The sequence below is a fragment of the Lathyrus oleraceus genome, chromosome 5 (assembly GCF_024323335.1).
Source record: "Lathyrus oleraceus cultivar Zhongwan6 chromosome 5, CAAS_Psat_ZW6_1.0, whole genome shotgun sequence".
NCBI lineage: Eukaryota > Viridiplantae > Streptophyta > Magnoliopsida > Fabales > Fabaceae > Lathyrus > Lathyrus oleraceus.
Window position 1 is genome coordinate 613940947 of NC_066583.1, and position 25738 is coordinate 613966684.

A 25738-nucleotide genomic window follows, 5' to 3' on the forward strand; every position below is an offset into this window, starting at 1 on the left:
TATGGCCATGTCCCGCGAATGTGGGGATACACTTAGCGAAGACCCTTCGATTAAATCATCATGTCCCTATAAAATAAATCATAGTCCCTCGGATGTTGCCTTCGAATATATGATTTTGTCCCTCGATGACCCTTCGGTGTAGCTTACGGTTAAATGATGAGCGTCCCTCCGAGTGCTAAGGTATCCTTACAAATGTTGCCTTCAATGACCAATCGATGACCCTACGATGACCCTTTTACATCCAAAGGACAAAACTACTTACTTCTCAATAGTAAGGACAGTTTTACCCTCATAAGGATAGGAAATACCCATAAAGACCTTGGGTCGGTATAGCTCGTAATTGCTGGCTCACAACCTAAAACATTTTTCATATATCACACTTTGCAAAACATCTTCTAGAAAACCACCACTTGGTATACATTCATACTAGAATCATTGCCAAGTTATATTTTTCTAAACCGCTTTCGAAATTAAACGAGATAAATACTTTGTATACATTCGTACAAGAATCATTACAAAGTTAAACTCTCTTTTCAAAACAATTTCTAAGCCGTTCACAAACACTTTTTTCAGACAAACATAAGTGATCCAGCAATTAAGAGCCCATGGATAACCATGGATACAAGGGGTGCTAACACCTTCCCTTTGTATAATGTACCTCCCGAACCCAAAATCTAATTAAGGTCTTTCCTGTTCTTTTCCACCTTTCCCTATTGGATAAAAGAAAAGTCGGTGGCGACTCTTGCTATCCGCGACATTGCAATTAAAAGCAAAACACACAAAGTCAGTTCACCGTATGACAGCCGCGTATGAGCCCAACACCAAAACAATCGTTTCCAGGGGGTGCATATTGGAAATGCAAGGAGAAATCAGCAAAACACCAATGGGCTTGGTTAAGCCCAATTCTATTTCTTTCCAAAGTCACTAGGGAGGTGTATTAGCAATGTGTATGGTATGAAAGGGAAATCAGTGGGCCTAAATGAACTAAGCCCAAATACTCTCACCTCTGTTGACTTGCCTAAGTCAACAGAGTTCAAATGAAATCAGATGCGCGCTCAACCTCACCTCCATTCATTATGGTTCACCGTGTCGGCGTCCGTCGTCGGCGCCGATAGTAGCCTACAGCTAGAATCTCACCACCAATGGATGCACTAAGACGAGCTAAGCATGACTATGGGAATGGAATTGGGAATCGGTTACGAAATTGGTTGAATTGGACAGATAAATAGAAGAACCCTAACCTCCTACAAGTCAAATTAAATGGTGCTTGGTGAAAATCAATCCCTAACACTATGAGGCTTCTACTTCCTACCCTAGATGCTACATCCTGGTGTGCTCAAAGCAAGAAAATTCCACAGAATAGGAAATGACATATCGGAGAAGATGATCGGAAAATCCACCGATAAGTTTTTGCACTTGATTCTTTCTTCTTCTTCTTCTTTCGTCTCCTTCTTCTTCTTTCGTCTCCTTCTTCTTCTTCTGAACTAGAAAAGGATGAAAGTAAGGACGCAATGGCTTAGCTCAAGCTAAACTGAAGCTTCGATGTGAAGCTTTAATGGCTTCTAGGAGAAAAAGAGCTTTGAGTAGGGTGAGGGAAGATATTACAAGATAGAGAGGATGCAGGTTCAAGCAAAATTCCAAGGTCCTAAAAATGTGAATGATGCATCTCTTAAATAGAGGCTAGGCTTGGAGCTTGTTAGCTTTAGATTTAGGTATGGAGTTGGTTAAATGTGGTTAGGAGTTAGTTGGACCTGACTCACTGAGTTAACTGAAAACTTAGTTGGTTAGTGAATGCTAACTCAGTTAGTTATGTTAATTTGAGTTGGCTAATGAATGAGTGAACTTGAGGTTGGACTGGCTGTTGCAGGTTAGGATTAGATTGTAGTTATGTTGGATTAACTTTGGTGACTTGTTGTTCAAGTTGCAGGTTACTCTTAAGTGACTTTGGTTTGCCCTTTGAATTGATGAATGACTTTGGTGTGAATCTTAACGGCTTTGGTACATAGACTGGCTGTTGCAGGTAACATTAGAATTAGGTGATTAGGACATTGGATCAAAGGTAACCTGCTGAACTGGTAACTGTAAAATGCAAGTGTGCTTTGGTTTGTACTTTGAAATGATAAATGTGATCCTTTGCTCATGCTTTAGTTTAATGCTTCATAAGTTTTAATCCCACTGTTTTCAGTCAACTCCCTGCCCTTACTTGTTTCTTTTGTTGCAGCATGAACTTGGCATAGCATGTTCAAACTAAGGTCTACCCATGGTAGCCTGTGATGCAAGTTTGGACAATTTCTGGTTTTGAGATGTACACATTGTGATGAAGAGGTATTACTGCTACACCTTTGGTCTTGCAATGCTATGTTGGACCCTTGTTCAGTTCAACAGGTGGTAAGTATGCTATAGTTATCAATGACCATGATAGTTATGTCTTGTAACATGTATGATTTGGTTTTACACATAGTTTGATAGCCCACTGATGATGGCTTGCTGATAACTTGGTCTATTGTTGTTTCCAGTATTGTTGTTTGCTATCGAAAGCAAGTCAACATGTTTAGGTTTCCAATGCCCTGCACTTCAGTTGTTTTGATTCCTTTTGGGCATGTTGTTGTTCTGATGCAGGTTTTGTGGTCATGTTGGGCATGTCATACAGCCAATGACTACAAATATGTGGTGCATGGCATCAAGGTTTGGTTGCAACTTCACCATTTGATGTTGGCTTACTTACTCAGTTAAACCAAGGTTTGGTTGCATTTTCTTTGTATTTTCTTTGTAAATGGAAAATGAAATAATGGTTATGATGAATTTTAGGGTTTTTGGATTTTGGGTTGACTTTGGTCAAAGTTGACCAAAAAGTCAATTGTTGACCAAAGTCAACAATTGGTCAAAAATGTCAAGACTTGTACTTTTTATGTATAATCAAATGTAATGGTTTAAAATGATATGAAATGGATTGAAATGGTTTGAAAGATGGTTTGAAATCGGTTTATTTCATGACTTGAATGCTTGACTTTGAAAATAAAATGACTTGACTGGTAATGTATATTAACAAGGCCATGAAATTAGGGAATAAAATTAGGGTTTGAATGTAATATCCATGAATCAATGGGCATGACTAGAAATTGGCTTGAGACACCAGAAGTTTGGTTGTTTAAATGACCAAGACCAATGCCCAAAGAAGACCAAAGTATGGTTAGACCAAGTACATTGATAATAGGTGAAGGTTGGGTGTCATGGATGCACAATCAAGCCACCAAGTCCATTTGATTCACCATCTCCCTGATTAGGGCTTCCCTGAGGCTTACCCCTCAAGCAAGTTTCTTGAATCAAACCATATGCTCTCACCATCAGTCTTCCAATGTGTGAACCTACATTAGGGTTTTAAAGGCCAAGACAAGGCCTAGGGAAGCTCCATGAGATCATGCCTTGAGAAATTAGGGTTTTGAAGACCCTAGAAGATGGCCTGGCTAAACCTTGGTTGAATTCAAGCCTTTGCCACCACAATTAGGGTTTCCATCTTTATGCTTGATGACATGGTCAGACCATGCTTTTGAGCCTTGATTTCCACACAAAACCCTAGCTTTCACAAGCCTAAGTTCTTGAATCCATGATGATCCAATAAGGAAGGAATGATGCATGTGGATGAGTTATGAATGTATGCAAGTGATCTCTTGATCAAGTGGTTGGATGAATAATTAAGAAAAGGGGAGGGCAAATTTTGGGGTACAACAGACACGATCAAATTTATTTGGCAATTGCATTTCTTGTAAATTGGGAAATGATTCAGAAATTGACTTTTAGAGGTATAAATGGTTCGATGCAGTTTCTCTGAGATCACAGTTCCCTGATTTATTTGATTTAGTGCAGGATATTAGATCAATGTTGTTTGGAATTGGAAGGTGGAGATTAATACTTATCAACTTCAAGGTTCATCAAGGAGTGACTGAGAGGATCTTCAAAATATTCTCATTAATTTCAATCCTAATCCTATCCTGGCTGATAAGTTTGTCTGGTGATGAGTATCTTCGGGTTATTCATTTAAGCCCGCTTTTTCCAGGCTAGAAACTTTATCTCTTGTAGGTTGCTACCCCGATCTTGATATGTCAAATGCTTTAAAAAGTTTGTGGAAATCAAATGTACCTATCAATATCCAAGTCCTTGCTTGGAGGCTCCTCATAAATAGGCTTTAAACAAGGGAAGAACTTTCCAAATGAGGAATCCTAAGGGGGTCACATAACCTTGTGTGTCCTTTGTGCTTGAGATCAGAATGAAATTGCAGTCACATTATCGTATTATATCATCTTTCTTTGTTTTGATGTTTTTGTCAATATGTGTGTATGTTCATTTTTTATTATCCGTTTGTTTGTAATTTGCCCGTTATTTAAATATTTGTGTGTTTGTAATTTATTCGCATTTGAGTTGTATTGTGTTCTCTTCAGCTATTTATCATTGCACCATTAAGACCCATCGTCATTCAATAAATTATAGAGTTTATTCATGACTATTTTTCATTGTTTTTGATCCTAGCAAGTTTTTTTTTTGTTTCATCAAGTGCTGCTTGAATCACAAGTTAGAACACTTAAATCAAGGTGTTCAACTGTTTGATTCGAATCGTGTTTATTGTATGACTCCAATCACACAAGTTGTGAAAATTGAATTTTACTTATGTAAAATTTAACTCGAGTCACAAGTTGAACTTGACTCGAATCACAAGGCAATGAGACTCAAATCACGGTTTGTGCTTGATTTAAAATAGAACTTCAAAAATTCAATTTTTCTCCTTAGATTTAAATAATTGTTTCTTTTGATCCAAATACAAGAGTAATGAGACATAAGTCATGAAGAAAGAATTTCAGTAATGATTCTTGTTCATGGTGATAGTCTTTGTGAAACCCTAAAAGACAAAAATGTCAATTTGTCTTTTCTCTTCTAGTGTGTCTATTCCTAGCACCTTGATTCTTTCTCTTGTTTGTAGAACAAGTTCTTGAGTGTTAATCCATGATATATTACATATCTACTTTTTTTATATTGTGCATGTCTGTGTAATTTGTTGTTGAGAGAAACCAGAGAAAGATATTTGATTAATCTTGTAATGATTCAAGTTTGATCAATCTCATGATAACCATCAAGGTCCAAGACACGTTTTATCCAGAAACTTTATAGAACCTTTTTGGGTGTGTCCTAATCTCTTATAACTTGTGTCTGTGTGTGTCTGTGTGTGTGTCTTAATATCTTGTAATTTGTGTGTGTGTGTGTTTATGTGTGTGTGTATGTGTGTGTGTGTGTCTGTGTGTGTGTGTGTGTGTGTGTGTGTGTGTGTGTGTGTGTGTGCGTGTGTAATTCTTTGGTAATGTTCATCATCTTCAACCTTAGTCTTTATCCTTTGTTGCGGACCTTCACCTTTAAAGATTGAGTGTTTGAGGGAGACTAGTGGTACGTTAGGGTATCTAATTTTTTTTGTAAAGTTTGTTGTTAGTAATAGGTGCATAGACCGTTTCTTGAATGCAGTTTGGACTGTATGTTATCCATCAAGAAAAGATTTACATTATACTCCATTTGAAGACTTTGGTGAAGTCAAGTACACATTGTTTGTAAGGAGGAGTTGAAAGTTGTCCAACTTTGATGAAGTTGTGTAAAGACTGTTTGTAGACAAGGTTGGGAGTTATCCAATTAACGCTTGGATTTGCAATCACTCAGACAAGAAATTGGTGAGATTAGGGGTGATAGTCACATACAAACACTTGCAGCATAATTATTGTGGATAACAAGGTTATTGGATCAAGATCATTAATGATCATGTGTTTGTTAGCAGTTTGAGTATATGCATCAATAGAGGAAATTATTGTGTGATATTATGTTGTAATCAAAATGCTCGTATCAAGCTTATCAAAATAGTGGAAGATCATGATTATTACCTAATGGTTTTTAACACCATTGAATAGTGGAGTAGGCAAAATGAGAACAACATCGAACCATTATATATCTCTGTGTACCCTTATCTCTTTTAATTTTCTGCATTCACTACTGTAACTATTGCACTATTGCATCGTTCATATGACATTTAGGTTAGATCTTGCTTATAGCGATTTAATGTGTAAGCTTAGGTCTGTTATTCATCAAACATATTGAATCATATAAGTTCAATTATGTCTTGAATGAATTTCTACGTAAAGTGTTTTTAAATCGCTTTGCATAAAGCGGTTTTGGTAGTCTTATAATTGACTTGCATTAGATAGAATCATGTCTTTAGTGATGTCTTGTAATGATTTTGTTGGATTAATTCATTGTGATGCTTCCAAGCTCTCTTAGTGTTGTGTTTTGTTTCCACATATTTTAAAATCTCTGTTTTCGTATTTTTGAGACCTATCATGTTTTTCAAATTGTCTACTTGGGAAAAGGTCTATTCAATCCCCCTCCCTCCCTTTCTAGACTTGTTTGTGACCTTATTCTCATCCAACACGGGAGAAACTCATTGGCATATTTTTCTTCTTTGTCTCGTGGCTAAGCGTGTGTGGCACCATATCTTGGAATGGATTGGTCATGGTAGGTTAATTCCTTGTACTGTCATTTTAGATCGTTTAAAGGCTTTTGGAACCATCATAAAAGGAAGGATCAAAGAATTTTTTTGCCTATTGTTTTGACTCGTAATCACATGGTGTATTTGGTTAATTATAAATGAAACTTTATTCAAGGGAGGGCATAAAGATGTGAGTGAAATTGTATCTTTGGCTAAATCTCTCTCTCTTGAGACTTGTTCAGATCGAGGTCTAAGGGACCTCTCGTTTGTGAAAGGAAAGACTGGCTATTGAATCCGTTAGACTATATTCGTTAGCCTAGTTTTATTTTTCTTTTGTACTTTATTCTTTCTTTGTATTAAAGTTGAAAACCCTTATACTCACCTTAATATAATTTCTCTCGATTATAATAGAAAAGAATCTTTTGATTTATTATTTATGGAACTATTCCCACATGCAACATTATGTTTATGATCTATTGTTTGTTTTGGACCTTGTGTGAGTCATCATGGCTTTCTTTTTGGTAAAAGGCATCATATTGGATTTAGATTGATATGTTTAGACGTGATTTATAAATTATCATTGACATTCATTTCTAGCAATGTGATATATTTTTATTGTCTACTAATAAGGGGCCAAAATGTCATAAGTCGTCGAGCGTGACTTATGATCTCTATCGGAAAATGTTTCAACCTCAAATGCACAACACAATACTTTAAAGTATTATCGTCGATTTTATGTGTAAAAGTTGTTTAACTAAATTGCCGAGCATACATGTTTTTATTAAATACCCTCGATCTTGATTACTAAGCAACGTGAAATTTTTTAGTGTATTGGAAGAAGGTACTATCAAATAAAATTAAATTTCATTTCAAAATAATAAAATACAAAAAAAAAAAATCTTAATTAGTTGAATGTTAGCTATCTTATGCAATAACCCTTCATGGCCACCGTCCACGGCCAACATATGCCACCGAAATTGAAACCTGTTATGATCTATTCCTAGCTTGATCACCAAAGCTGGCAATGCTTACCTAACCAGAAAACCTACACCAGATGAAATTAAGGACAACATCTTTAAGATATATGGAGGTTCATATTCAGGTGGTGATCAAATTGTTGGTGCAAAGGTAGAATGAAAGATGAATATTCTATTCAGAGAATGACGGCTACAAAACATGATAAAAGTTACGATGATTGTCACCCTATTTATAAGCTAAAACTAGGGTTACTAGAATAGGATAAAATACTAAAATACCCTCTAACAAACTTAGGGGCTAAGAAAACTAAATATGAATTACTTCTAATACCATCCCTTAATTCATATTCCATCAAAACTTGTAACACCAATTCCATCCCTTAATCTGAGAAATTGATCAGTCTTGATTGCTTTTGTCAGAACATCTGCCAACTGTTTCTGAGTGCTGCAGTGTACAACTTCTAACACTCCCCTCTGAACTTGATGTCTCAGAAAATGATACTTGGTCTCAATGTGCTTGCTTCTCCCATGCAACACTGGGTTTCTGGCAAGATTGATTGCAGACTTGTTGTCAATCATCAGCTTCAGAGGTTTGTTTACTTTAATCTTCAGATCCTGCAATAGATTCAGAATCCACACAGCTTGGCATGCAGTAACAGCACCTGCAATGTATTCAGCTTCACAAGTTGACAACGCCACAACAGGTTGCTTCTTGGAACACCAAGAAATGGGACCTCCCAGAAATTTGAATAAGTACCCAGACGTACTTCTTCTGTCAACTCTATCTCCACACCAATCAGAATCTGAATAACTCAGAAGTTCTGACTCATCCTTTCTTCCAGAAGGAAATAATACTCCATACTTCAGAGTTCCCTTGATATACCTCAGAATCCTGACTGCAGCTTGGTAATGGGACCACTTAGGTTTACTCATGAACCTACTAACCATCCCAACTGAATAGCAAATATCAGGTCTGGTATTGCACAAATACCTCAGAGAACCAACCAACTGTTTGAAGGTTGTAGCGTCCACATCCTTTCCATCAGAGTCAGAATCCAGTTTCTGATTTGTATCAGAAGGTGTGACAGCAATCTTACAATTCTTCAGATCAAATCTCTTCAGAAGTTCTAATTCATACTTGAGCTGATGCAAAATAATACCTTTCTCAGAGTATCTGAACTCCATCCCTAGAAAGTATGTCATTTTGCCTAGATCAGTCATTTCGAATTCATTCATCAGAACTTTCTTGAACTTGGCTATCTCCTGTTCAGAACTTCCAGTCAGCAGTATATCATCAACATATAAACATACCAGAGTCATATTTCCTTCAGAAGTATGCTGAACATAGACACCGTACTCCATCTCACATTTCTGAAAGCCTTGCTTCTTGAAAAAAGAATCAATCTTCTTATTCCAAGCTCTGGGCGCTTGTTTCAATCCATATAGAGCTTTGTATAATCTGTACACCATCCCTTCCTGATTCTTTTTCACAAATCCAGGAGGTTGTGACACGTAAACTTCTTCTTCTAATGGACCGTTCAGAAATGCAGATTTTACATCTAAATGCATCAGAGGCCAATTCCTGTTAGCAGCTATTGCAATCACCATTCTGATTGTTTCATGTCTTGCTACAGGTGCAAACACTTCAGAGTAATCCAGCCCAGGTTTCTGTAGAAATCCTCTGGCTACCAACCTTGCTTTATGTTTGCCAATTGAACCATCTGGCTTTAACTTCTGCTTGAAAACCCATCTGACGCTGATGGCTTTCTTGTCTTTTGGAAGTTCTGTCAGCTTCCAAGTCTTGTTTCTCTCTATAGCATCAAGTTCTTCTTTCATGGCCTTCAGCCAGAGCTTCTGCTTAAGAGCCTCTTCTGTACTTATGGGTTCAGAGTCTACTAACATGGCACACTGAATAACTTCTCCTTCAGAGTCTACTTCAGTGTCTTGCAGCATGTCAAATTCTGCATATCTTCTGGGGATGTTTCTGACTCTTTGTGGTCTCTGAACTTGTTCAGAGTCTTCAACTTCAGAGTTTCTACCTTCAGATGGTTGACTTCCTCCAGAGCTTTGACCATCTGAAGGTTCTGGCATATTTCCAGAGTCTGAATTGCCACCAGAATTTGGATTACCATCAGAGTCTGGGTCATCAGAGTCTGGATCATCAGAGTCTGGATCATCAGAGTCTGGATCATCAGAGTCTGGAACATCAGAGTCTGGAACATCAGAGTCTGGATCACTATCAGAGTCAGAATCAACGTCAGAGTTTACTCCAACCTCAGAAATTCTGAACTCTGACCTTTCTTCAGAAGTTCTAACATCAGAATCAGATTGAGACTTATCCCAATTCCAAACTTCTGATTCCTTCACAATCACATCTCTGCTGAATTCAATTTTATTGGTTTCTGGACAATAGAGCTTGTATGCACCTGTACTGTGGTACCCTATCAGAATCATCACTTTGCTTCTATCATCCAGCTTCTGTCTTCTGGCTTCTGGAACATGTTTATAGCAAACAGAACCAAACACCTTCAGATGACTAACACTTTGCTTATCTCCAGTCCACTTCTGTATTGGAACTATTTCCTTCAACTTCTTCGTAGGACATCGGTTGAGTACATACGTTGCAGTGGCAACAGCTTCTCCCCAGAGCTTCTGAGGAAGCTTCTTCTCCTTTAGCATGCTTCTCACCATATCAAGCAAAGTGCGGTTTCTCCTTTCAGCAAGACCATTGTGTTGAGGGGTATAAGGAGCAGTAACCTCATGCTCAATTCCATTCTCCTCACAGAACTTCTGGAACTCTTTGGAGTTATACTCACCTCCACCGTCAGTTCTAAGAATCTTCAACTTCTGACCACTCTGATTCTCAGCCTTCATTCTGAACTTCTTGAATTCATCAAACACCTCGTGTTTAAACTTAATAAGGGATACCCATGTCATTCTTGTGAATTCATCAACAAATAACACAAAGTATTTATTCCCTCCAATCGATGCTACTGGAAATGGACCACACACATCAGAATGTACAACTCCCAAGGCATGTTTTGCTCTTGGAGCAGTTTCTGACGCAAATGGCAATCGTGGTTGTTTTCCTTCCATACAAACTTTGCATGACTTTTCAGGCTTCTTAATTGCAGGAATTCCATGTACCAACTTCTTTGAATTCAGATGTTTTAAGCTTCTGAAATTCAAATGACCAAATCTTCTGTGCCACAGCTCACTGTCCTTCTCAGCACTTGTTGCACTAAGACATTCTGAGTCTGCAGTTCTGACATTCACCTTGAATGTTCTATTCCTTCCCTGTTCTGACTCCATAATCAACTTCTGATTGCAGTCATACAACTTCAGAAGATTGTCCTTCATGGTAACTGAAAAACCTTTCTCAATTAATTGTCCCACACTCATCAGATTGCTTCTGATGCCAGGTACATACCACACGTTCTGAATCAATGCTGTTTTCCCATTGTTCAGAATCACTCTGACATTTCCCATACCTTCTGCATTAAGATATTTGTCATCAGCACATCTGATCTTTGTCCTCTTTTCAGAGTCAAAGTCAACCAGCCATTTCTTGTTTCCAGTAAGATGATTTGAACAGCCAGTGTCCATATACCACCAGTCTATCAGATCCATATCATCAGATTCAGAGGCCATCAATAGCACAGATTCGTCATCAGAACTTCTGGCTATATTTGCTTCTTCTGATTTTCTCTCCTTGTTTGACCAACAGTCTCTAGCAAAATGACCAAACTTCTTACAGCAGTAACATTGGATTTTCTTCTTGTCATACTTCTCTTTTCCCTTCTGAGCATTCTTTTGTCTATCAGAGGTTGAGCTTTCTGACTTCTGACCACCATCAGATCTTCTCCTGGCTTCTGACTGTTTCTGATACCTCCTATCAGAAGTTGCTTTCAGAGCCTGCTGCTCTACTTCCCTTTCAGAAGTTCTCTCAGTCAAACGCAACTCTTGCGCTTCTAGACTGCTCTGCAGCTCTTCAATTCTCATGGTGCTCAGATCTTTGGAATGTTCTATTGCTACCACAATGTAATCAAATTGAGAGGTAAGGGATCTCAATACCTTCTCCATGATTGTTACTTCAGAAAGAGTTTCTCCACACGCTTTCATCTCATTAGTGATCAGAATCACTCTGGAGATGTATTCAGAAACTTTCTCATTATTCTTCATGTTGAGATTCTCATATTGCTTTCTCAAGGACTGAAGCTTCACCTTCTTCACTGATGCGTCACCACCATAACATCTAACCAGTGTGTCCCACGCAGCCTTTGCTGTCGTTGAATCTGCAATCTTCTCAAACACATTTACATCAACACATTGATGAATGAAGAACAATGCTTTCTGATCCTTCTTCCTTACTTCCTTCTGCGCGTTTTTCTGTTCATCCGTCGCATCTGCTGCTACCGGAACATAACCATCAGTGACAAGATCTAGAACATCTTGAGCACCGAACAGTACACGCATTTGGATCATCCAACGATTCCAGTTTTTACCGTCAAATACTGGAAGTTTGGTGTTCATGTTGCCGTTTCCGTTCATCTTTCTACCTTGCACAGTACACTCAGATTTCTCACACAGTGTTTCCCAACCCACAGAATTAAAATTCTGATCAGATTTTGTTCAAGATTCAACACGAATCTAAGAATCAAAATCAAACACACAAGACCTCACGTTCACTCGTGTTTCCCGTGTTTCCCAATGAATCCGAACCGGAGCTCTAGATACCAATTGTTGGTGCAAAGGTAGAATGAAAGATGAATATTCTATTCAGAGAATGACGGCTACAAAACATGATAAAAGTTACGATGATTGTCACCCTATTTATAAGCTAAAACTAGGGTTACTAGAATAGGATAAAATACTAAAATACCCTCTAACAAACTTAGGGGCTAAGAAAACTAAATATGAATTACTTCTAATACAAATTAGTAACTTAATTGGATATTGCATAATCTCAATTTCATCAATGAGGCTTTAATTCCTAAGCATGTTAGTGTTAATTATATGGAAACTTTAGACCCTTGGGACTGACCAATTTCCAATTCAAAATTACAACTAAGATTATGCTACATGTATGTTATATAAACATAAGGATTTACTTTGTTATATTATTCAATGCTTCTTATGGTGTGGAACATATTCACTTGGCATGGTTGTTGTTCTTGCAATTTTATCAAATGATTGAGGTAGATATATTATTGATCGAAGTGATGATTTATTTGCAGGATCAATATGGTTTGCATATGTAATGAAAGCTCTGGTTGATGACCGTGAGAGATTAATATCTTTTCCTCCGGGGGCATATATATTCCAGCAAACAGGGTATAGATAATGTCATTTATTTTATTTATTGTTCATGATTATTCTTGTAATTCAACTTCCAATTTGTTTCTCCATTTACCGTCTAAATTTTAACTGTTGTATTTGCAGGAGGATTAAGAAGGTGGTACAATCCAACATAGTTCTCTGATCAAATTCCATCAACACCTTATAGGATTAAGTGTTTCTATGATACGTAAATGTATTTTCAGAGACATTTTAAAAATGTATTTTTGAATTAAATTAAATTATAAAATTGGTATGTTACTCAAAAACGAAGGAGTTATATGTGTATGAGATGTATTATGAGAGGTATTTTTGAAATCTTAAGGATATTTTTAATTTTTCATAGAATATTTTTTTATTCAAAAGGAAATGATAAGAAATTTTCTTTAATTAATACAAATTCTGTTTTTCGGATAAATTTTTTTGATGAGTTAGTTAGTAGTACTAAGAGTAATATGTAATTTCAAAAAATGAATTTAAATTTTATAAGAAAATTAATATAAATGATAATTAATATTACTTTAAAATAAATTGTTTTCCATTTTTTTTTAAATTGTATTTGATAATTAGTTTTTTCATCTTTTATAATAAATTATTTTGTCCTGAAGAAACAAGCTCGGTCGGTTGTTGGCTGATTGGATTCATGTGAGTGAAGGAAGGAGTGGCATTGGCAAATGTTAGTGATAATGGAGTTGTCACTCTTTCTGCTACACAATTACAATTAATGGGCATTACTTTTTCCACACTTAGGGGGTGCTCCGCACCTTTGTAAAAAACCTAAAATATTTCTCAAATACGGAAATACATTTTCATACGCACCAAAACCTCAGAAAGAATCTTGAACTGTATTTGTAGGATTTGATTTTTTGTATTTGACAAACCAGAAATAGATGTAGAAAACTAACATAATTTAACATCAATCATTGTTATGACATGCATTAAAAACGTAATGTTACATAGATAATCATTAATGTAAATCTAAAAATACATTTCATCATCAACTGATGATTGAGGATATTTCAACATCTTTAGAATATATTCGGTCGCTCTCACTGTCTTTGCATCCACCTCGATCAGACCATTTGTTTCATAAAGGTGAAATATACTCCACATAACAATTAAATATTCATCCATCTTCAGCTCAAACTTGTTGAACTGTATCTTATCTTCGTTGTCAATCAATAGCGAACGATAATAGAGTTTTACAACTCTTCGATTGTCTGGATACAAATTCTCTAGTATGGATTTTAGATCGACAAGATGGATGATCTCTGTGAATCTAAATTCAAGCGAGATATGGATATTGAGACATTTTGTGTGTGTTTGTGCTAATCAGATGAGGGAAACTCATATTTATACAAGTTTTAAATCAATATAGACCTTAGAAACTCAATCATGTCTCAGAGGATATTCTGGAGATGTACTTCCAGACACACCTAGTTCGTTTGTAAAATCAAAGTGTATTCAGAAATGTAGTTCCAAATTAACCTCTATTTTTTTAGAAAATCGGGTGCATCTAAATATGTATTTCGGATTTACCCTGAACTGTTCACACAGAACTTGTTATAAAAATATAACATGTTATGAAACACAAAAAGATAGAAAATTTTAGAAAACTGAAATATACGTTATATTGTATGAAAATGTATATAATTTACATCGCTAATATCAATCCAACATTACATAAAAAAACATGTGTCACCACTTAAATACATTGTTAAATAAAATTAAAATGAATCAAAACATATGTCACCACCTAAATCTATATCTATGGGTGGTTCCGCCTTTGGCTTTTGCTTATTTAATTCTCTTTCAATCTAACATGATAATGAGCACATATAATGAAAAGATAAATCATAAAGAAAACAGATAAGTAAATCCAACATTTATTGGAAATTTAACTAAATTAGGCTTTACTCTTTCTTGCTTGAAACAGTCCCTAGCAGAGTCGTCAGCTGTCGCGGCGCTAAAAATGACTTTGAGCGCTCGCACACTCGAGATAACAAAGTCGTCACCGAACTTTATTCATTCCAAAAAGGAAAGAGAAAATATCGATAAAAGATGACAAAGATATGGTCGTCGCAACCAAATTGGGTTCGTTAGTCGATTATGCGAGGGGGAGGTATTAACACCCCTTACATCTGTTGTACTCAACGGGAATCTTTTAGTTAAACTTGCGATTGAATGTTAGCTTATGTTATTTGTTTTCTTCGAGTAATAAAATGTGCAAATGGAAAAGAAAAGGGGTCGCAAAAAAGTTTTTATTAGGGTGCTTGGTGAGATTGCAGGTATCGCTCCTACGTATTCTCAGGTACAATGAGGAACTCAAAGCTTCGTAGTTCGGGGAGAAAATATTTATTTGTTTGTCAATTTTAATGAAAATTATTTTGTCGCAATCGAACGATTTACCCAAAATAGTTAGAGGAGCGGACGTTTGCATCACATTGAATGGATTTCTAGCTATCAACATTCATGGGAAAATGTCACTTATCTCACTCACACATATGTGGACGAGGCAAAACATCTTTCCTTTGTTAAAAGGATTTTCGATCGCACGACGGCGAGAAAAAATGTTTGATGCTTTGGGTATTTTTTAGGCGAATGACGAATGCTCGGTAAGAACGAGAAGTGAGCCTCATGACCAAATATTCGGGGTTTCATTGGAATGCTAGACTCCAATGGTCCCTCTTTATTCAAGGTATTTAAGAAATTTGTTTGATGGATAACGAACGCTCAATAAGAACGAGACGTGTGTCTCGGAATCGATTATCTATGGATTCCACTGGAATGCTAGACTTCAATTGTCCTTTTTTGTCCAAGTTTGTATTAAGTGTTTTGGAAACGAACAAAAGAATAAGCGGCTAGCCCAAGACGTATGCCTCGGGACCGATCATTCGAGGGTTCCGTTGGAATGCTAGACTCCAACGGTCCTCTTCTTTCGCATTTAAGAAAAAGATTTTAACGTTGCGTTCATTCGGAAAGGGATTTGGTTTGCGTTGAAGTAAATTGAATCGATTCGATTGTGTACAGAAAAAATGACTTGGCGTTAATCAAGTGTTTAATTTGATTTTTGAATTATTGATTTTATGTGGTCAAGTTATTTAACTAATCAATTAATCAAATTAATCAATTAAACTAAAATTAATCAATTAATCAAGTTAATTAAAAATCAAGTAACAAAATTAATTAATTAAAATAAATTTAATACATTAATTAAATTAATTCAAATTTAATTAATAAAATTAATCAATTAAAATAAATTTAATTAATTAATAAAATTAAATTAAAAAAATTAATTAACTAAAACCTAATCAATTAATTAATTATAAATAAAAAAATAAAATAACAAAATTTAAAATAAATAAAAAAAGTGAAAGAAAGAAAAGGAAAAAAAAAGGTGGGGCCACGTCAGCCCCACATTCTCTTCTTCCTCATGTGCATGTGTTATAATGGTAATACGGTAACGTTACACTAATATCAACCAAGTAATTGGATAAAAATATACTACTAGTTTATTTGATTCATATGTAACTGTCTTAATTTTTTACGAAATCGCATAAATAAATAACGAAAATTCATTTACTTGATCACACGAATATAATGGCGTGCTTAAAAATCAACAAACAACAATTAAAAATAAAATTTTAAAAAAAAATTACAGTGGGATGCACAAGAACACCATTTTTTCGAAAATTCACATTCCAAGCTATTTTGCATAAATGATTAAAGGATGTGAAACATACTAAGTGCAACAACAAGTTTATGTCATGAAATCAAGTAAAAATCAAGAATCAAAGCTTACCCACGCGAAAATCCTTAATAACACGAAGAACACCGATGAGTTTTTCGGCGAGTTTGCAAATTTAGGTCATCCTCCAATGAAGCTCCAAACACGTACCAATCAATGTGGTCCGATCACTCTTCAATCTTATCTTTCTCCTCTTTCAAATTCTTCAATTATTTTACAGTTTTGAGCAAAATTCAAGTAGTGAATATGTTATCATTTTTACTCTTTTTTTTCTTCCCCTTATGTTTGGTGATATGGTGTTGTTTAAATAGGCTAAGATGAATGTGAGTGAATTCAAATTTGTGTGAAATGTGAAGGTGGGTTTTGGAGGGAGTTAGAATCAAAATGAAGAATGGTTAGGATTGCACCAATTAGTGATCCATGTGACAAAGTGTTTAATCAAAGGTTAGGATTGCATCTAAGTGTGTTTGTTGAAGTTAATTTTATTGAAATGAGATTGTAATTTGGTTATGGGAGAGAAACATGAATAGTGATCCAAGTGAAAATGATGGGAACAATTGTGAGTCATTGATGATTTTTCAATGGTCAAGAGAGTTAGCACAAAATAATAAGCAAAATAGGGTTTTTACAATTAAGTGGATTGCCAAAAAACCATTGGATATTTTTAAATGGTTAAAAATGAAATTAAATTCAAAAAAAAATTAACAAAACACAAATAAAATTAGAATCTCTTGTAACATAAGTATGTACTCTTTTAAGTAATTCTCATTTATTTTCATAGTTCGACGTTCAGGGTGGTTTCTTCGATCTCATAGGCGTTGTTTGAAAATTCTTGAATGATTCGAAAAGGATCCTCCCAGTTAGGTGACCACTTTCCAAGGATCCTATATTTTTTGTCCATTGATAAAATAACCCTTCAAACCAAGTCATTAACAAAAAACGCTTTAAGTTTTACCTTTTTGTTGTAGGTTTTATCCACCCTTTCCTTTTATCTTATGAGCATGTCTAAAGCAGCCAACATTTCTTCATCCAAATCGACCAACTCATCTAACATCATATCTCATAAATTTTCATATGGTATCCCATTGTGCCTTTGGATTCTTCCCGATTGTGAATATATTTTAGCAGGCAACACAATGTGGTGTCTAAAGGTAAGTCAAAAAGGAGTTGTGTTTGTTGCTTTCTTATATGACTTCTGAAAAGCCCATAGTGCATGATTCAAAGTCTTGTGTCAGTTTCTAGGTTTTTGGCCCACGTGTTTTTTTATTAAACCTATTATGATTTTGTTGTCGCCTCGACCTCTCCATTCGCTTGAGCAAATAAGGCGTAGATGTGAGAAGTTTTATCCACACTTCTGAAGTGAATTCGAACATCTTTCGCCCAGTAAAAACGGAGTCTTGGCCGGTGGTCAGAGTCTCAAGTAGTCCAACATGCATACAATATGACTTTGTATGAACTTATCACTTCTTCATGGTCGACTTTTGCCAACGGGATTGCTTCAACCCACTTGGTAAAGTAATCAATACCCATCAGAATGTATTTGTGACCCTTGGAAGGTGATGGTCGAATCTCACCAACCAGGTCTAACTTTCATCCCCTGAAGGACCAATTTTTTACCATTGAATGCAACTCACTAGCAGGGACGTGTTGGATTATGGCATGGAATTCTTGACACCCTTTGGCGAACTCTATGCAATTTTTCAACATGGTTGACCAATAGAACACATGTCAAAATAGAAGTCATTTCATCTTATGTCATGCCTCTTCGCACCACAAGATCCACTATGGACGTCAAAAAATGCCAAATGTGCCTCCTTTTCACTAAGGTAATACAAAAGGATCCCCTCTGGGGTTTTCTTGAATAATTTGTTATCCATGATGGTATAACTTAGTGCACTATATTTGACTTTTTGATCCGTTGTTCCTATAGGATTCTCTAAAAAATCCATAATTGGTTTATTCAAATCTTCATTCGACATGTTATCAATGACTATAACGTCATATTCCTTAGCTCTCATGTACTTCATTACCCCTAGGACTTCCTCCTTTAAAGGTTTAGGAAATAATGTCTTTGATGAAGGGGTGTCGGTTAAGACCAATTTTCCCTGACCTTAATTAGTTCCTCTAGTTTCTCTTTGGGGACTTTGTACCCAAAAGCAATTTGAGCCAGGTCATTTGCTTCTTGGTTTTTTAAATGAGGTATGTATCTGACTTCGCTTGAGTCGAATTTTTCTAATAAGGGTCGAGCTAAGGTGAAATATGATATTAAGTTATCCTTAATACATGTATACTCCTTGGTTAACCATTTCAGTACAAATTGTGAGTCCCCTCTGATTACAACTCTTTTTGCCCCCAAGTCGAGTAGAATCTCTAGACCATCTGTTAGTGCTTCATACTCTCCCTCGTTGTTAGAACAATGGTTCTTGATTCTAAACTTTAAATTAGTTAGGATTCCATTGGGTGAAACTATCAAGATTCCAATTACAATCCCTTCTTTTTGACTTGACTATCGAAGTACAAGTCCCAAAGGTCCAGACCTACGTAGTCCTGTTCCATTTTGACAACTGCATGATCGACTATAAAGTCAGCCACGATTTGCCATATTATGGCCTTCATAGGCGCATATGTTAGAGAGTAATTTGTTAAGGTTAGAGCCCCTTTTCCAATTCGACTATGTAAAATGTGTTTATAAAGCATATACTTAATAATATCGAAATGAGCATAAATATAAACACCAACAGGATTTATATAATGTTTTAGTTTTGTACAAGAGAAATATAAGCACAGACACAACCTCTCTATTTCACTATATCGAGTTTCTGTGTCATTTATATGACTCAAGGCTTTCTCCTTTGAAGGTTTGGGAAATAATATCTTTGATGAAGGGGTGTCGGTTAACACCAATTTTTCCCTGACCTTAATTAGTTCCTCTAATTTCTCTTTGGGGACTTTGTACCCAAAAGCAATTTGAGCCAGGTCATTTGCTTCTTGGTTTTTTAAACGAGGTATGCATATGACTTCGATTAAGTCGAATTCTTCTAATAAGGATCGAGCTAAGGTGAAATATGATATTAAGTTATCCTTAATACATTTATTCTCCTTGGTTAACCGTTTTAGTACAAATTGTGAGTCCCCTCTGATTACACCTCTTTTTTCCCCCAAGTCGAGTAGAATATCTAGACCATCTATTAGTGCTTCATGATTTGCCTCGTTGTTAGAACAATGGTCCTTGATTCTAAACTTTAACTTAGTTCGGGTTCCATTGGGTGAAACTATCAAGATTCCAATTCCAGTCCCTTATTTATGACTTAACCGTCGAAGTACAAGTCCCGAAGGTCCAGACCTATGTAGTTCTGTTCCATTTTGAAAACTGTGTGATTGACTATAAAGTCAGCCACGATTTTCCCTATTATGGCCTTCAGAGGCACATATGTTAGAGACTGCTCAGTTAAGGTTAGAGCCTATTTCCCAATTCGACTATGCAAAATGTGCGTATAAAGCATATGCGTAATAATATCAAAATGAGAATAAATATAAACATAAACTGGCATTATATAATGTTTTAGTTTTGTACAAGAGAAATGTAAGCACGGACACAACCTCTCTATTTCACTATATCGAGTTTTTGTGTCATTTAGGACACTACTTGAATAGTAAATGGCTCTTTCAACACCATTTTGGGCCTCTTGAGCCAACATAATAGCCATTGTCAATTCTGACATAAATATGTAGAGCTTCATCGACTTCCCTTTTGTGGGAGGCATCAAAGTCGGATGATGCATCAGGTGGGCCTTTATTTCATCAAAGACTTTATAATGCTTTAATTCACATTTGAATTTTTCTTCGCCTTTAAATTGTAGTAGCAACGAGAATGCTTGAGTTTTGCCACCTAGGTTGGAAATAAATCTTCTTAGGAAGTTGGTTTTCCCTAACAATGATTGCAACTGCTTTTTGGTCGATGGGGGCCTCGTCTCCAATATTGCTTTAGTCTTATTCTGATTTCTTTTTATCCATATCTTATGGACCACAAAACCAAGGAAATCTCATGCACTTACAAAAATGACATATTTCAAAGGATTCATCTTCAGGCCATAATTCCTCGTCCTTTCAAAAGACTGTTGAAGGTGGTCTATGTGGCCATCTTTAGATGAGGATTTGACAAAATTTTCGTCTATATAAACCTACATAAAATCCTCTATAAAGTCGTGAAAGATAATATTCATTGCCCTTTAGTAAGTCACGCCAACATTTTTTAATCCAAATGGAATTACGACCCATTCGTAGGTCCCTAAAGCGCCTGGGGACCGAAATGTTGTTTTGGGAACATCCTCTTCAGCAATGAAGATTTAGTTGTACCCAGAGTATCTGTAAGACCCCAATTTTGACCCTAAGATCCCTCATGCAATTCCATCATAAGCATAAGCATTGGGATCATACCTTGGCATCCTCCTTACCCCTTTTCATTGGGTTTATTTTGGGAGAGATCACCAAGCACTTTGTGATTATATCATACTTGTATTTTATCATTTCACTAACCAAAATACCAAAAATATGTCTTTGCATAGGTAGGGCATGATCTCATTGATTCATTGATCACATCTAGGGTTTGAGACCCTCATGAACAAAGAGCACAATCAAGAATTGATTCAATAATGGTTATGAACATCATATATGAGTCCCAATGACCTCTACATGTTATATTGATCAAGTTTTCTTCAAGAGTTTGAGGGTGATTTGCCTTGGAAACCCTAATTTGACTGGGTATCTTGAGTAACTTCTCCAACAAACTATCTCACCAATTGATCAAATTTCTCAAAGAACACTTCAAATTTCATCATATTATGCATATATGATCTACCATGAGCCAAGAAAGTCAAGAGAATTGGAAATTAGCAAGTTGGTTGGTGGTGGTTGGCCAGATGATTTCATCTGATCAAAACTGGGTCTCCCTAGACCCTATCTCCTACAATTTTCACCATATGAAAATTATTCCAAGAGAAAACTTACTCTAAATGATATTCCAAACAACTTTCATGTTGAGACCTAGAGCTATTTTTTCTTGGAAAATCATTTTCTATGTTGAAACATTATAGGTCATTTTGTCTAAACCCTAATTTGAAAGTCAACTTACCAAGGCCATAACTTGCTCAATTTTTATGAGATGAAAGATTTAAAAGTTGCAAAATCAAATTAAATGTGTCTAATTCAACTTTGATGTTTGGAGTGAGGGCTAATTCAATTTCTTTGAACATGTGATATGAGGCTACATTATAGGTCACTTTTGACCTATATCATTGATCAAGTGATTTTGCCAAACTTCAAAAATGCATAACTCTATCATTTCAAGTCCAAATGACATTAAATTGGTGACCATTTTGAAGGTATTTGAGAGAGATACAACTTTGATGAAGACACTTTTCTTATTTGAAGCTCCTATAAAAAGTTAAGTAAGGTGGAATATTGAGACATATGGCTTGACACTTAGAAAATTTTTGATATGTCAAATTTTTCCAAACTTCCACCTCAAATATCTCCAAGTTCCAAGCTCCAAATGAAAAAGTGTTCAAAATAAAACTTGCTCCTCTTGATCTCACCTTTCCAAAGAGCTAAAATTCATGTATTTTGGATGAGGAATGCATAGGTTACGCATGGCTTAAACAGGCTGATACCATTTGGCATGGATCAAACTTCAAACCACAATGCTCAATTGCCTTGCAATCCAATCCATCTCCAATGCATCTGAACTTCATTTTGGACTTTCAAACACTCATTCCATGTCTTTCATCATTTGCCAATTTTGGAAAGTGAAAGTGAGTGTGAAAATATCATCCAATTTCTCTATAAATTGAAGCCGTTATGCTCAGAATTAACACACACATTGCGCCAGCTTTGAATCCCCATTGCAAACCCTTCACATTAAGAGGATAACCCTGATAAATTCATTTGAATTTGAGCTTGAATCTCCACTGTTTTGGAATTCAATTCTCCAGGAATCCATTGCTTCTAAGCCTTTCCATTCCTCTTCTGCAAGCAATTGAAGTGAAGCCAAGCACGATTCAGATCAAGATCTAGCAAGCTCAGACCTCCATTTAAGGTAATTTGCAGAAAATTTGAACTCTTCGATTCTCCTTGTTTCTTGCTCAATTCTATTGATTATTGTGTTGGCTGAAGTCCTACCAATGTAGGCAAGGTGTTTGAGTTGCTTTGAGGCCAAATCGAAGCAACTCAGATCATGAACCTCATTTTTCAATTCCACATATCTCTCAATATAGTTGGAATTGGAAGAAATTGAGGTGATATTCGTGCTCAGTGATGTTTTCTTTTTAAAATCATGTCCCTATTTGGAATTTTGGTGATAGTTCATGTTGACCAGTCCGGCGAAGCTCGCCAGAGAAGACAATCGGAGCTCTGGCTCCGGTGATGATGTGTCTTTGGTCTGGACCGTGTGATCTAATTCTCATGTTCTAATCTCAGTCATTCCTTTTTATTACTCATGTTACAGCGCGCTTGACTAAGGTGTTGGTGGAACGCGCATTATGGATCATCAAATCTGCCACCTAAATTAATGAGGGAGATCTGATGGTCCACGTATTTTAGCATTTTTTGAATTTCCATTTAATTCCATTTTCTTCAATAATTCATAATAAATTTAATATTGATCCAAAAAATATGGGACTTTCACCAAAAAATTTAAAATATTTTTCTCTTTCATATTCTGAATTAAAATTATTTTTTGGATCATTATTAATATTTTTCATGAATTAATTGATTTTTCATTTGTTTTTAATTGTTTAAAAATATTTTTAAGTGTCCAAAAATTATGAAATTTTTTATCCAAGGCCCTTTGACCTTGTTTGACCTATGATAAATCACATGACCATTTATTTGGTGTTTTGATGTGATTTTAGGATTTGGACAAAATATATTTGAATTTAATGCATTATTTTAATATTTTTAATTGAATAAATGTCATTTTAATTATGTTGAGCATTTGGATTGACTTATTTGAGTTTCTCATTTGTTGTTGGGCCTTGGTCAAGGTTGATTTAACTTTGTCAAGTTAATATTATTGGATTTAGGGGATAATATTAATTTGGTAAAAGTTAATATCCCATCTCCCAAAATGAATGAATAATATTAATTTGGTAAAAGTCCTCCTTTGACCAATTTGTGATCTCATTCATCCTTTTCCCTCTTCATCTAATTCCCCTTCGTCATCCATCCATTTCAATTGGCCAATGATATCCCAAAGTCCTAATGCTAGTTGATTGGAAGATTAACATGAGTATGGATGAGATTAGGCCACACCTTTTGCATATTTTTATGTGTGGTATGTTTAATGAGCATAGTTCTTAATACTATGTCTCCAACATGCATTAACACCAAAAGTTTATTGCCCGGCCTCAAATAGGTGTGACTTCTACATAAGTCCAATTACGATTGCTTAACATAGCGCTAAATTTGTGACACAAAAGGCATAAGCATTCTAGTTAGTGAGGTTGTAAGTCTCCCCTCTTCCATGGTATTGTATGGAAACTTGGCCTTCTTTCCTTCCTTTGGAAGATGTTTTGGTTCAAGGATCCATGCTTGTGACAAGTGGGTTGAGTGTTCTCCAAAGAATGTCTTGAAATCAAAAAAGTAAAACAAAACTAACTATTAACTTACTAACCATTAACTTTTACTTTCAAGCTTTTATTTTTAATGCAATTTACTTTTATTGTTCTATTATCATTTGTCATTGTACATATCATTCTAATTGTTTATGTTTATGCAATTTTCACTTTGTCCCCTTGGACCATATTGTGTGATATACTTTGTTGCTCTTGTTTGTTTGATTAGTCTTTGACCATTAATGCACATAATAATAACAAAAAACCCTAAAAGACATTTGAGTGGACTGTTGTTTTGATCTTACCCAATTGGACTTAGAACTTAGGCAACATTCCTTTGCTAATGGACTTGGCCAATGCCAATTTGTTGAAGAACCAAGAACTTGCAAGTTTGAATTCATCTGATACATCGTTCAAGATCTCTCCAGATTCATCTGCAACATTGATCATTATTAAGCTGTTATGTTGAACCTGTAACTTGTGGAATTCATCTGTTGCATGGGCCATTTTGAAGAAGATCTTTGAAGTGGATAAGCTTGGATGAGGCCATCTTTATTTGATGCCTTTGCTCTTCAAGATTGATATAATTGTGCATTTGTGTGTTGCTTGATTCTAAAAAAGTCCAAGGGAATTCTGGGTTTCTATTGACACACTTGTCTATTGGATTGCTCCCATTTGATCAGATCTTTTCAACTTTAAACTTTTAAATTTCTGTGCATAGGGTAGTCTCTTCATCTTCTCCTCATTTCTTTAATTTCAAAATCTCTCCCTCCATTTTTAAAACCTTCTTTGTGTGAACTACTTTTGTTCTAAACTTTGACCATTTTGCAAAAAGATAGAAACTTCAGCCTTATGCCATTGCATTTTCAAACTTATTTTCTTAAATCAAACTTGTAAATGAACTTAACTATACTTGACTTAAACCTTCAAAAAAAAGCCAAAAATAACTAACTCATTCAAACCATTTTAGGCCTTCGTGTCTTTCAAACTTAAATTTTTTTAAAACCAACATACTCACTTTGAAATTTATAGCACGAACTACGAGGTTTTGATCCCTCATTTATATGTTGGTACGTAGGCACAAGACCGAAGGTCTTGTCAAACACAAAAGATATAATTAATGAATTCTTTTCTCATCCCCCCATTCTATTTGTTTGTAAACATCACTTTGTACAAAATACGTATGCACACAAAAACGGATCCCTATGAGTACCTAGGACACTTTGGGTGCTAATACCTTCCCTCTGTGTAACCAACCCCCTTACATGTGATATCTGACTTTTATTAGTTTTTATTTGAAAACTTCTTACCAATTGGGTTTTGTTCGTACTTTTTTCCTTTTCCCTTGGAAACAACAAAAGCGCGGTGGCGACTCTTGTTAATTGATCTTTAGCTTATCAATAGCTTAATAATCATGAATTTCCCGCTACAGTATCCATCTAACATGCTTAGATAGTCATGGCATGATGCCGAGTCGACAAGCATTTCTGTGACTGGCATAGGGTGCTCCTTTTTAGTGGTCGCTCTATTCAGATCTCTGAAATATATGCAA